This window comes from Megascapheus bottae, chromosome 6 (assembly GCF_031878675.1).
Source record: "Megascapheus bottae isolate mThoBot1 chromosome 6, mThoBot2.hap1, whole genome shotgun sequence".
In the NCBI taxonomy this organism is placed as follows: Eukaryota; Metazoa; Chordata; class Mammalia; order Rodentia; family Geomyidae; genus Megascapheus; species Megascapheus bottae.
Window position 1 is genome coordinate 43,704,168 of NC_143514.1, and position 14,633 is coordinate 43,718,800.

General features: G+C 38.5%; 1 protein-coding gene across 6 annotated transcripts in view; it reads right to left on the minus strand.

The window, feature by feature from the left end:
- Window positions 1–14,633, minus strand: part of Nfia (nuclear factor I A) — a 367,217-nt gene that overhangs the window by 154,830 nt on the left and 197,754 nt on the right. The gene's annotated exons all lie outside the window — the stretch shown is intronic.

Sequence of the window (14,633 nt, forward strand, 5' to 3'; positions counted from 1 at the left end):
TTTCTAAGTCCTGCTCTGTAGACCAGTACCTTGGCTAGCAAATTCACTGGTGCTATTCTAAGCCTTCTCTTCAATATTTACAGAATAAAAGGCCACTTTGGTTTGAGCCTTGAGCACATTAGATTTTGACAGCTTGGAAATGTCATTCTCAAAGCAAGGACTTTTCACACGCATAGAATCCTGGCACTAACTATTCGATAAATGCAAATGCAAATATCCTTGACCAGAAAACCTTGAGCATCATGTTCTGAGAATGTTAGTGAGATTACATGAAGTTCTTTTTAACTGTATTAGTTTCCATCCAACATCTACTAAATTGAATTAGAGTAAAGTGGGGGACGGCCTAGGTTCGAAAGGTGGATGCCAAAGAAGTCACATTTTAATTTCATCTCCATCTCTCATTTATAGATGCTTTCTAGCTGTCAGCCAGGCAGTCCGCATACTTTATTCCTATTCCAAGGGAAATGCACTGACTAGGCCATACAGGAATTAAACATGATATGACTGGTATATTAGAAACTGTTGAGAAATGTTATCCCTGAGCTCATGCAGCCTTACATGCTGCTTTCTTTCTGCCCCAGGCCTCTCCTCAGCAGGTTCTATTTGTTTCACAAGGATTTCCCATCTTTCCTCTCACACATGCAAAAAATGCAAATCTTGTTTATTATTTCATCAAGGGTGCCAGAATCCACTGATTAGGAAAGTGCCTTGATGGTATGTTTCTTGTTGAAAGGAAGATTGCCAAGAATATAAATCTGCAAAACTCAAGAAAATGAGATAGTGACATTCATTTGCATTTGGAACTAAACAAGGACCCAGCCAAGCTCAGAAAACACAAAGAGAGAAAGAAAAGAGGACAATGGTAACAAGGTAGAAAGAGAGGATGATGGTTACAAGGCAGCTTTGACTAAGTGCATTCAAAAGTTTACAACCACTGTGACATTGTTTCTGTGCTCCAAGGCATAACCTCGAACACCCCATTTCCCTACACCTTCACCAAAGTCAGCTCAACACACAACTTCCATAGGTGCATAGTACAGGAATACAGAGAGAAGGCCTGTCCAACATCTGGGGCGTGGGGCTTGGAAGAAAGCATCTTGTGGCTTGGGAGAAGATCTATAAAGTGAGCTCACACAGCAGGTGCAGCAAGTGTGAGCCAAAAGGGAACTCTAGCTGAAAGGACTCTCAGTAAGATTTGGAAATCCTGGGGTGGACTTCAGATTTCCTGGGATTGTGGAATGGGGGTTGAGAGCCCCTTTGAAAGGACAAGAAGGCCCTGGGTCACAGCTGGGAGCATATATCTGCTTCAGAATTTAAGTCAAATATCTAATGAGCTCTTTCATGACCACTTGTACTTGAATACCACTGCCTCCTGGCAGTCTGGATCATTCATTCTTACCTCCAACACATGCCACCAAACTTTTCAAATACCCTCAGGAGACAGTCATCACATTGTAGGAATATATGTGCCTAAACATCTATCTCCCTTGCTCAAATATGTACTTGATGAACATTTATGTTTCTGCCCATTACCTGGTACAGGCTGTAATAGAGTCCTTGCCTAGAAACAAGCACTTCTTAGCAACAAGAAGCATCTAGAAGGAGCTTTGACTAACTACACCAGTACCATGGCCATAGAGCCATACATAGAGTACTTGCCTTGAATGCATGAAGTTCTGGGTTTGGTCCCCAGTATTACCAAAAATAAAATAAAACAACAACAACAAAACCCCAAAGAACTAATTCTTCATAAAGCCACACTCCTTCACTTGGTACCTGTGACAGAGGCCACATGTCACCCACAGTATGGATGGTATGTTCCTAAGAGGGATATAGAATTCTATAGAGCAGCTTACATGGGTTTCATGTCCATATGTAGACATATTGCTGTTTGTTCAGTGAAAGGGCTGGTAGGTCATTTAGCTTTGATTCACTAACTGCCACCCTTACTACCTCCATAATTACATACCACTCTTACATATTATTATAAAGTATAATAAAATACACATCTTATATACTATGTGCTATAATTATATCATGTAATAATGTTATTCCCCTGTCTTAAAGCTTTCCATTTTCCTATGTTGGTGGGGGGGGGCAGAAAATATGCCAAAACTTAACAATACAAAGTACTTTAGATTATTACTGTACTGATTATAAAAAAAGTCTCAAAAGCTTTCAAAACATGACACATCCATTATCTCAGTCTCATCTCTAAGCTCCCAAAGAAGATGAGATAAAACAACAGTTATTCTGCTGCTCATTGCTGTTGAGCTGAGGCCAATATAGTAGATGCCTCCACATCCCCAGAGTCTGATTTCTGACCTTTCTACCATTTAGATCTATTTTTTTGCCAGTTCTGGGCATGATCTCAGGGCTTGAGCACTGTCCCTGGATTTTCTCAAGACTAGAGCTCTACCACTTGAGCCATAGTACAACTTCTGGCTTTTTCTATGTATGTGGTACTGAGGAATCGAACCCGGCTCTTCGTGCAAGCTAGGCAAGCACTAGGCAAACTCCTGGCCCCTCTTAGAACTATTACTGCAGAAAAAGATAATGTATTAAAATGTTCAAAACTTAGCAATCTTTTACTATGATCAATGCTTTTGCTTGACCTATACATGAATGTCTATGTCGAAAGAAAACTGAGTCTCAAACATAAATATTCTACACCAGTTGCATATGGTCTGCCCAAACTTTGTTAGGGTCCTATATTCCAAAGTTACATTTTCCTGGTCATTTTATGTGAGGAAGTGCTGTGTGAATCTCCACCTCAAGCTGCCCTCTGCATTGACTTCATTATCAATTCTGTTTAGATAGAACTGAGTACTAGATCTGTGGAAAAAATGAATGAATGGGACATGTCAGAGAGACGGCCACAATCTATTTACACTAGTTCTTACTGGCACCTGCTTTTCTCTTTCCTCTTCTCAAAAGAAAAAGTTAAAGGCAGTTAACATCTGGTTAACAAAAAGATCAAGAGGGTTCTTGATCCTGTCTATACAGAGTCTTATTTCTCAACACACTTCATTTACCATCTTTATGAAGTAATTGGTCATTCATCTCTCCCCTCCACTTTACTGAATGAACTCAAACTATCACAGCCAGAGTCTGTCTAGGAAGCGTGATACCTGATGAGTTCACAGACAAAGAAAAGCAAAGAGCTTCAGCCTATGAAGTTCTAATGAGGGGGAGTGAAATGCCTGAGTTCTTCCTTAGATTTCTTTCTTAGGCCACCTTTAAAGACTGCTAATTGGTAACTGTTGGTCAGCTTTGTGCTAAGATTTATTTGTATAAATATCATGATCCAGATCTGCAAATGTACACTTATCGGCAAGGTTCATCAGTGTTGCTACTTTTAGAACTGGAGAATGCCCAGCTGACAAGATACTTCATTTCCCCCCCCACCTTTCTATCATGATGGATCATATACTGAAAAATTGTAAGAAGGCCTACCAGTGAAAAGCTTTCAGTTTAGACAGCATTTTTAAAAGAATAGAAAGCTCTCTATGGAGTTAACATGATCTGGGAGTGTGGGACATGCTAGGAATCAGATATCCTAATGAACTTGGTCTTGCCCCCTTGAAATGGAGAATTAACCAATTCTTTTAAATAATTCAGAAATCTAAAATCAAAGGGGATGAAGCAAAACATTTCTATTATACTGTGCAAAATATGGGAGCAGGAAATAAATTTATTTTTCAATAAAGCCAGATTTCTTTTATCTTTTGCAATTGAGACACTTTCAAATTTAGTGGCAACAATGATTGTTTTATGCCACCCAACAAACATAATGGCATCTGGTGTAAATACCTTGCTACTTAATCTCATTTTATGCCCTCCACCTCCAGCAGTAAAGTCAAATGAAAATTTAGTCCATTGCTTTAAAATATTCATGAATGAGGCATACAACCATAATATGTAAGACTGTTACAAAGAAAAGAGTAAAAAAGTTCATAAAATTAAGAACTAAATTTTTTCCATGAAAAATTTTTAAACAAGAAAATGCTGTTCCCTAGCATGTGGTTTAAATCCAGCAGGCAGTGAGATGATGAAAGGTAACCAATCCTCAACTGAATGTCTAGGATAGACAATTGCAAATGTTGGGCGCTTGCTGCTTGATATCTCTCTCTCTCTCTCTCTCTCTCTCTCTCTCTCTCTCTCTCTCTCTCTCTCTCTCTCTCTCTCTTCTCTCCTTTTTTTTTTTTTGCCAGTTCTGGGGCTTGAACTCAGGGCCTGCCACTTGAACCATAGCATCACTTCCCAGCTTTTCTAGCATGTGGTACTGAGGAATCGAACCTCGGTCTTCAGGCATGCTAGGCAAGCACTCTACTATTAGGCCAAATTCCTGACCCTGGGATAGGCGCTTTCTACATGTCAGCTTTGAGGATATAATTAAGTTGGTGGGTGTCTGAATAAAGCTGAGGCAGATTCTGGGAAGATGAGATGAAGAAAAACAGTTGGTTTTAGATGAGGAGGGGGAGAAAGAGAGAGAGAGAGAAACAGAGAGAGAGAGAGAGGAGGAGGAAATGATAGGAAGTAACTGAAAATGAAAGAGCAACAAAAACATTTTCTGGGGAAGTGATAACATCCCATGTTATAAATGAGGAAATGTCAGTCCAAGAGTTTCAATGATTTGTTCAAAGTTACAAACACAACAAATAGAACCAGAGTTCGAATGCCATTCTTTTCTGTAATAGTATAATGTAATAAAAACATAGATTCAGCTTCCCATTTAGCATACAATAAAGATGTCATCTTTTGCCTTCAGGTTTCTCTGAAATGTCTTTTCAGGATTTTACCTCTGAAAGTGGAATTTCTCAGTGCTGGGTTATTTTTCTTTTATTTTTATCATCTCTCATGAGGCAAAGAGTCTGTCAATGCCTAGATGTTGTGACAAGATACACTTCCTTTTCCTATTGTTTTAAAGACATTACATATTGTCCCATTGACTTGTATAAGCTGAGTGACTCTTAAACTTTCTGTATTGTACATATTGACTATACCTGACGACTCACTTACTGTTCCAAGAACACTACCCCGCTACATACCAGGAAGTGTGGGAGGAATGGAATTTAAGCAGTCAAGTCATGAGAACCCGGTGAAGCCCTTCTCGGGTTTCATTTTTAGTGGGTTAAATTCCAGTGATTTGGCCCTCGGTGATCAATGAATCATCACAGACAAACCAAACTTTTCCACAGACTGCTATCACTATCATCTGCCTTGCTCACCTCCAAGGGAGTAAGTAGAGAATTAGGACTGTGGCCAGATAAAATACAGGGTTTCTTTGGAAGAACTAAGCCTTGTGTTAATTTGTTGCAAGCAAACCCTACGCATCTCTTAAAAATTACCCCTTTTTATTCTCTGGCATTCAAATTTAACTCGACATCTGATGTTTTTATTTACTAAAGCTAGCAGTTATTAAGAAGCAACATCAACCTTCACAGTAAAGGTACTTGCCACAGAGGGGCTTTCAGTCTGATGTGAGTTGAAGTTTAAGCTAAAACCCTGACGACTTAGCCCTCCATCATGAAAAAGCAATCATTTGTATGAGCAGGTCTATGAAGCCAACTGTCCCATGCTAACAACTCAGCTTTTAGCTGGGAAAAAAAAAAGTTTTAGTGACGTTAACAGATCTTTGCTATGCAAGTGAGAGTATCATTCTGACAATGCTATGAATCAGGTCTATTTGTTCAACACTACCCTAAACTCTGTGCTTGCCTTGCTTACCACTACAGTACAGGGATTCTCATATCACGGATGCTCAATATTACCTATCTAGTAGATGTGTGGGTCACACCACTAATACTAACTACCCAAGAGGCAGAGGTCTGGAGAATCATGGTTTAAGGCCAGTCTGGGCAGAAAAGTCTCTGAGACTCCCACTTCTAAAATGACTAGTGAAAGATTTAGTATGAACATCCATCTGTAGAGCATGTAATAGCTTTCAAAGACTTGCTATGTCCTGGCTCTGGCTCACAAAATCCTCTGATTTCCTGCTACCTTCCTTTCCAACTGTTCCTTCTCTTATATATGTCCCTGACTGTTTATTCTTTCAGTAAGCCTGGGGACCTTTATACTTATTGCTCTCAATTAACTAGGGAAAAATGTTCTTAATACTGTCAGAGTTTACTACTTAATCTTTGGGTCTTAGCTCAGATATCAACAGTTCAGAAAGGCCTTCCTTTAGTACCCTTGTAAAGTAACACCATATTTTCCCATTTTGCTTCATTTCTCTTCACAGTATTGAATATTATATGCTTAAGTAATACGTTTATTGTTTCTTTCCCCAAGACAAATTCAGTTAACACCAGGATTCTGTCTTTGGCTCAGTGCAATGCCTGTTTCTTAGTATATCCCTACACTTGCATTGCATGCATGAATGAATTTGGCCTTTTTGCCTTTTCCAGACTTCAATATTCTCAAGAGCATGGTTTCTGATCCACCTCTGTACTGTCTCAACATGTGCAATATACAATCTGTGTGCAACCAGCAAATTCACAATAATGATCTGTTACATTGCAGAAAACCAAGGTGCAGTCTAAATGACTTGGACCACTGATTTTCCTTTAACAGATGCTCAGTGTCAGACTGCTCATGGCAACTCTCCTTTGCTCATTTGACCTATTCGGAAACTGGGTCTTGGCTCCTCCTTGTTCATCTCTAAGTTTACAAATACTGGTTGCTGGGAAGCTCTCTGGTTGCAAAACACCTACAGAGATCTAAGAAAACATTGACTCCTTCATGGGGAAATTGTTGGAAGGCTTACCCCTGTTTTGCTGGGCCTTACCACAGTATCTTTTACATTCTCCTCTCCAGATAGTCTCCATTTGATGCCTGAGGATGAGGCATATGAGACTATCTTGTTCCCTTAGGTTAGAGTCAACCAAGTATAGAAATTAACAATTCAGATGGAGCAGAGTAATCGGCAGTAAATACTGCCTATACCCCACCTCTATTTGAGACATCTCAGAACATTTTCTTAACAACAAACTCATGCCAAGGGAACAGAGTTGCCAGGAATTGAGTCAAACCTGCACAAGAGAAAAAGGAGGCTGAACCGAGAAAAGGTGCCAAAAATTCTTGTGGTCACATGATTTTTTAAATATTTTTTTAATGTTTTTAGCAGACAACTAATTAGTCTGGATTAGTGACACCAAATCCTCAAATGCATTATTTATGCTAACATTGTTTTCAAATATTATCCACAAATGGGTAGTTCCTCCCAAAAATGAGGTACATAATTTAAAAACAAGTACTCTTCAGTCAAATGTCAAATCAGAAATGATCTTGGTATGTGGGACAAGATTTGTCAACTATTCCTAACTCCAAGGACACTCCAGCGCTGACTCCTAACAGTTTTGCTATGCCGCTATGTTGATGAATGAGGAAGTTCAGTGAAGTGGGCATTAGAATTGGTTCTTTTAAGGTACTTCTGTCAAAGGGACCTGTCTTACTAGCTCCAGGCTTAGATCACAGGGAAGAGAGCAACAGCAAAGAAAACTGCAGCCAAACAGCAGCTGCACTTTCCACCACTGATTTGATTTGATGAGGCTAGCACCCTACCACCTGAACCATATTTTCACTTTTTGGAAGTTACTGGGCAATAAAACTTCTCGGGGACTATCCTGTACAGGAGAGCTTTGTATTTTGATTCTCAGATCTCAACTTCTTGAATAGTTAGGAGTACAAGCATGAGCCATTTAGCACCTGGTAGAATGTAATGTTTGCTGGACACTCTAGAGTCTTTCCAGAGAAAAGTATCACAGGAGGCACAGATGAATTTGAATAGCCTAAAGAAATTCTTTCAGATCTAATTTATTTATATGTGCAAGGCTGAAGATAAGGGGGGCATGGATTACCTAAAATAGATCACCAACCACTCGGTCTATTTTAGAATAAGTGACATTAGGTAATGGATTTAAAACATTCGCCATTTTTGCTGCTAGCCAATCACTCTCCACTTTCTGGCAAAAAGGTATTGTAACCACTTTGGACTCCAGGTAAACTCAGCATAACCTAGTGAGGGATGGGAATGGAATAACTTGCATGGGGGAAGCCCCCAACCCCATCTGGTTCTTTGTGCCTAAAGAAATCTGGAGGCATTTCTCAGGTGCTTCTGCAAACTGAGAGAGATCTACCTGCTAACAGTACTTGAGAAATCAGAATTCATCCCAACTCACTCTAACATTTCAGCTCTAGATGCATGCTTGCTCCTTGTTCTCTTACAGAGGAGAGAGACTGGCTCCATGGCCTTGCTGAAAATTCATCAGTCAGAATTTAATTATGCAGAGCTGGAAACCAGACGGCATTTAGGTTTTAATGTCTCCCTGAGTTGGGACCTTTACATATTTTAGAATATTGATCATAACTGTTATTGCTGCTATTTTGGTGGTCACTCTACTGTGTCTGTCCCTGCAGGGTTTTTTTTAAAGAACACTGCAGAGAGTTCTGTTGCTAGGTAATTGTAAAAGAAAGTCATGCAAATTATGAAATATTGATAGATCGTACTTAGAAGTCAGTGATGCTAGAATGTTTTCCAGTGCTTTATCAACAAAATGTAAACTATAAGTCTGCATTGCATTGCATTCTAAATTCTTACAATGACCCATCTAAATGACTCATTAATCAAATAACTCCTAAAACAAGCAGTCCATCCAGCAGTAACAACTCCTTCACTTTGGAATTATCTATTTTATTTCCCCTTCCTATTATTATTAATATTGTCATATATCTGCCTCATATAGGAGACAGTAAAAGTTAAAACATTAAGCAGAAGGCTATGATTTATGAAGAGCCTAGTATCAGATAAAAGAATGTTTACCCAAAGAGAGAAATAGAAGTTTATGATTTTCTTATCTCAACCTCCAATTATAAAGTAAAATCCTACATATAAATCTCAAGTTAGGAAGTCAGGAGCCTTATAAGTTATTGTGTCAAGATTAAACTATTCCAAATACACACAGAATTGAGCTCAGTGATAACTAAGGAAATACTGACCACTGTGGGTAAAGATAGGAACCTTTTTTGTGATTTAGCAATAATAATGCTTAGTTCAACAATTAAACATGGGGATGGGATAAGTAAAGATGCTGAATGGGAAAATTAGACATAACCAATATTCCAGGATGATTTTCAGGCTGTCAGGTAGAGCTGGAAATTTACAAAATCTAGGGTAAGCATCATGATTAATGGCTTTCTACTGATTGTAAATGCCCATCCGAGGGTTGGTGCCACCAACATATGTGCAGCTACTAGACAAATGAAGAGGAATAGCCATGATTAAATCTAGAAAAAGTAACCTCGATACCAACTTAGATTTCTTGCTGTCACTATTACAGTTCAAAATCCACAAAAATGAATTTATTATTAGCTGTTGTGTAGGTGGTGAGAGATAGTAAATAGGAAAAATAAAGCAGATGCATATTTGCTTTTCTTTTTCTAGCAAAGAAATCTTCTATTTTCTTTTTTATTTCAGGGTGTTCTCACTGATACCCGTGGGACCCAGTGGGGAGTGATTTCAGAGTGCCAAGGTTGGCCTGTGCTTTTCACTGAGATTCTGGTTCAGTGTGGCTTTGGAGAAGCGTGCCTTGAATTAACTAAGAAGGCTATCTCATGTACTTTTCCCCTCATTAATGATTGACCTGATGCACCACAGAATGCAAGCTTTGAAGGGGGGTTCACAGGCTGCAAATATCAAGTAGGCACTTCAGATGTCCTGTCCCACAAATACTTTCAACAGTGGCCAAAGTACACCATGGGAATTCACCAAGGTGGAATGAATAGATGTTCTAAGTCTGAAGTCCAACAAATGAGACTGTTGTAAAGCTAGAGAAGGATTAAAGGAGTGGTTCCCATCATAGCTGGGAACTCTATTTGATTTTCTCTCCCCATACTAGTCCAGCACTACCTAACAAACTAGTACTCATGTTTCAGCCACACCTGCTCATGGGGGCATAACTTGGTGTGAAAGGACATTAGGAATTGGCATCTCATTTTGGATTTCTAGCATTACTAATAATATCTGTGTATATTTGTCTAGCACCCACATTAAAATTTCAACTTATCTAGATTTTTCCATTTGTTTGGAGCTTGAACTCATAGTTTAGTAGCTGGCACTGAGCTATTTTTGCTCAAAGCTAATACTTGACCATATCTACTCCACTTCTAGCTTCTGGGGGATTAATTAGAGATAACAGACTCATGGACTTTACTTTTGTGGGGTGGCTTTGAACTGTAATCCTCAGATCTTACTCTTTTTAGTAGCTAGGATTGTAGGTATGAACCACCAGTACCCAGCTTTTTAGAAGGATTTTTTTTCCTCTTTAAAAACAAAATAAAAACTTTTGGTAACTTGACATTGAGAAGACATTCAAAAATATGAGAATGATGACACATTCATCTACTTATTTATTCATTCAGCAAATAAATAACAGGTGTCTTCTAAGTGCAGGGCATTTAAAAATAATAACCAAATTTGTCATGAATCCTACCCCCAATCTATTTTCAGGTTTCTTTTCTTTTTTTCTTTTATTTTCCTTCCTCTGGTTTCTATCTTGCCTTCCTCCTTTTTATCCCATTCCTGCCCTCCAATGCTGGGGACTGGAAACCCAGGGACTCATTTATGCTAGGCAAGTACTCTACCACTGAGCTAGACTCAGACCAGTTTACAGGGGTTTCCTAATTTCCTTCCTTCCTTCCTTCCTTCCTTCCTTCCTTCCTTCCTTCCTTCTTTCCTTCCTTCCTTCCTCCCTCCCTCCCTCCCACCCTCCCTCCCTTTTCGTTGGTGTTTTTGTCAGTACTGAGTTTGAACTCAGGAATTCACACTTGCCTGGTTAGTGCTGCACCATTTGAGACACACTTTCTACCTGCCCTTTTGCTTCTTCTTTTGGTAATGGAATCTCAAGAAATTTTCTTATCTGAGCCAGCTTTGAACCATGATCTGCAGGATCACAGCCTCCTGAGTAGCTAGGATTTTAAGACAAGTCACTGGTGTCTAGTTCCTGTTTACAGTTTTTAACAAGCCCGACTTTTCTTGGTTTGTACCTAGCAAAAACTCGGCATTTATATATATGTACCACAGTAATTTGAACTCAGAGCCTTGCACCACCACTTGAGCCATGCCTCCAGTGCATCAGCTAATATTAAATACACATGGGGCAGTATCCCTTGTTCCCAAACCTCCTTCCAAGAACTCTGAATCAGTTCTGCAGTTCTTGGTTCCTTGAGTAGAATGTGAGGATGGAAGTGAACAGTAAAGTAGATGGTACACTGTGAGGATGGTGGGAATCTAAAAAGAAAATTTACATGCAACATCTTAGAGCATAGTAGATGGCTTGAAAGGATAGAACTTTAAGACCTGATTTATTTCTAAGCCCATCCTAGCTTTAGATCTCTTGTATTCATGTCCTTGTTTATGAGGAAAATAGCTAGAGAGCAATCTACCGTTGGGTCCCTTCTATGAACCAGGCATTATACTATCTGCTCTGCCCCGCCTCATGTAGATCTTCATGAAGTTCTTTCACCATCTCTTTTCTACTAACAGGAGAACTGACATTGAGGCAAAAGCTCACGCAGTCACTCAGCTACTTAATTTTTTTTTTAAATCACAGGACTGGCTTCAGAGGCAATTTTTTTAATCATCATAATATACCGATTTTGAGTTTTAGAGATTCTGGTATTTTATCTCTGGGCTTCAAAAATAATTCCTTCAAAATTCCCATCTAATGCTCTAATTGGACAAAGATTTGTTTTCTTTTACAGTTGAATTTTAAGGGAGTACAAGTAAAGAAAGCAAAAATTCCACAGGAAAACAAATCCAGCTAGTTGGCCAGGGAAGAAACAGCTGCATCCACTTTAGGTAACGTTACATGGCCTCGTTTACGGGTTTGCATGAAACAGCATGTTACCATTTGTCTACTCATTCTCCATGGTTTACCAGGGAAATACCATTCATTTCCCATTACCTTTTTCAAGAGCTGGGATAAAAAAGATTATTTTCTCTTGCATATATATATTTATACTGAATGAGCAATGAGCTCCCACTTCACTTGGAGAACAGTTTGTCATGTCTTCCTACAGCAAAATTTTCCTCAAAACCTCACAGATTTTTGTTCCTCTACCTTTGAGAATTCCCTTGTTCAAAACAATATAGATAAACAAATGAACACAAATACAGACACCTTTCAGAAACCTGTGATTGTATCCTGAGGTAGCAAGAAGGAAACGTGTGCTTGATGCGAACCACAGAGCTAACACTCACAGGTAATTACCTTTTCCTGAAATCTTGTTTATTCCTTCTAGTGATGCCTATGAAAAAGAGCTAAGCTATTTCTCCCCAGCGCCTTCATCTGAGGTTGACAAAAGTCAGATGAAGGGAAGTAAGGACTTTGATAACTCTTTTTTTTTTTTCTGATACTTCTTCATTGGAGTGATCTAAGGTAAAGTAGCTTCTACTTTTTTTTTTATTATTTGATTTGTACTGGGGTTTGAACTCTTGCTTGTGTTTTTTGTTGTTGTTTATTTTATTTGGTGTTTGTTTTGTTTTGTTGCTCATGGCTAATGTTCTACCACGTGAGTCACACCTCCACTTTTGGCTTTTTACTGGTAATTGGAGATTACTAGATCCTAAGATTTGAGTCTCCTGAATAGGTAAGATTACAGGTAGGAGCTACAAGCACCCAGCTTCTACTTCTTTCTCCTTGGAGTAAATGGAATTTGTAAAGGCATTTGGTATTTTAGTTCAACTTTCCTTTGTTTATATTTGCTGGATCACCCCAAAATGGTACCATGAATCCTTGAGGTAATACTAAGTAATTGCGGGTTAAAAGCGAGCTTGGAAAGTATCATAATAATGCCTTTGGTTGAAAAAACCAGGCTGAATCCCTGATGCTCTCTGGAATGGAAACACACACTATCTGTATTGCAGGCAGCTCCAGAGAGGCATGCCAGGCCTCTTCTGCTCTCAATTTATATTTGCATGTGAACAGCTTGTCGGCCATTTTATGAAGATAGATGAATCGCAGGCCAGCTAGAGGGGCAGCCAGACCTAAATATGTGAACTACATACCCCTACTGCCTACGAAGCTTTTTAAATGAAAATAAAATATGTACTCCTGAACACATCTGCAGGGAGAATATGCACAAATGTAGTATATGAAAAAAAGCATTTGAGACATCACCCATAAATCAAGCAGAAACAAAAGAATGAATGAAAATAGACTATAAATATTGTTCCTCAGATTATCTGTAGCTATCTATGACACTAAAAAGAAGCCTTTAGAGGTTCACCACCAGTTTTTTTTCTTAATGCTCTGCTGTAAAAAACAACTTTCATCAAGAACATGACGTGAAAATATTAGTAGGTTCTTATTTCATGACAAAGGTCAACAATATAATAAAAAATTCTCCAGGCTTAGGAAATGAAACAAATTTCTCAAATATTAGTGTCAAAATAGCTAATGCAATGTGGTGAGCCCCATTTATTCCTCAACCTCAACATCATTCAGTATATCTATCTTTTCTGTAAGATCAGCTGAAGAACAAAATGGAAGCAATATAAAACCAAAGGAAGAGAGAAATTCAAATGAAGGCATTCAAATATGGTAGAAAAAAGTAAATAGATTTATATGAAAAATAAAAATGATAAGAATAATAGTGATACTTTTATTTTGCTAAATCATAGACAATCTTATGGTAAATATGTTCTATATACACCTAATTTAATTCTTACATAAGTAGGTAATGTTGGATAAGAAAATCAATACTCTGAGAGGTCAAACAGCCAAGTCAGTATCACAGAGTCAGGATATAAAGGAATTTTCTGATAATATAGTATTTACCTTACTTTTCTGTTTTTACTAAAACTCGAGGCTTTACTATCTAAAATTCCAACCCATGACAGTGTTTTTCATATTTAGAGAGTATAACCCCAGTTTAGTATTCACAAGATGCTATCACAGTGGTAAATGTGCATTCCATTTTAATAAACTGCCTGCCATACAAAGTATACGTGGGGATCTAGCTCAGTAGCAGAGTGCTTGATCAACATGCCTATTACTACAAAAAGAAAGAAAAAGAAAAAAAAGCTTGTAACTATAAAACTAAAGAAAATTATTTGAAATTGGAGAGGGAAGGGGGGAAAACAAGATGAGGGGTGGGGGTGTGGTGAGGGAAATGGGGACCAAGACATGAAAAAGGGTATCAATGTATGTGAAGTAATGCACCTTCTCTCTGGTGAATATAATGTAACCCATCTATTAATTACAATAAAAATATATGAAAAAATAAATAAATATGTAAAATGCAAACAAATTATGTCCTTCTATACTCTCCTTGTTTTATTATTTTATTTTAGGCAGCTTAAAGTAGAAAACTGCTTTCAAGATAGAGATTGTTTTCTTTTTCTTTTTTTTTTTTCTTTGCCAGTCCTGGGCTTGAGCTCAGGGCCTGAGCACTGTCCTTGGACTTTCTCAAGGCTAGAGCTCTACCATTTGAGCCTCAGCACCTCTTCCGGCTTTTTTCTATGTATGTGGTACCGAGGAATCGAACCTGGGTCTTCATGCATGGTGGACAAGCACTTTCACCACTAGGCCAAACTCCCAGCCCCTAGAGATTGTTTTCTTACAGCAATT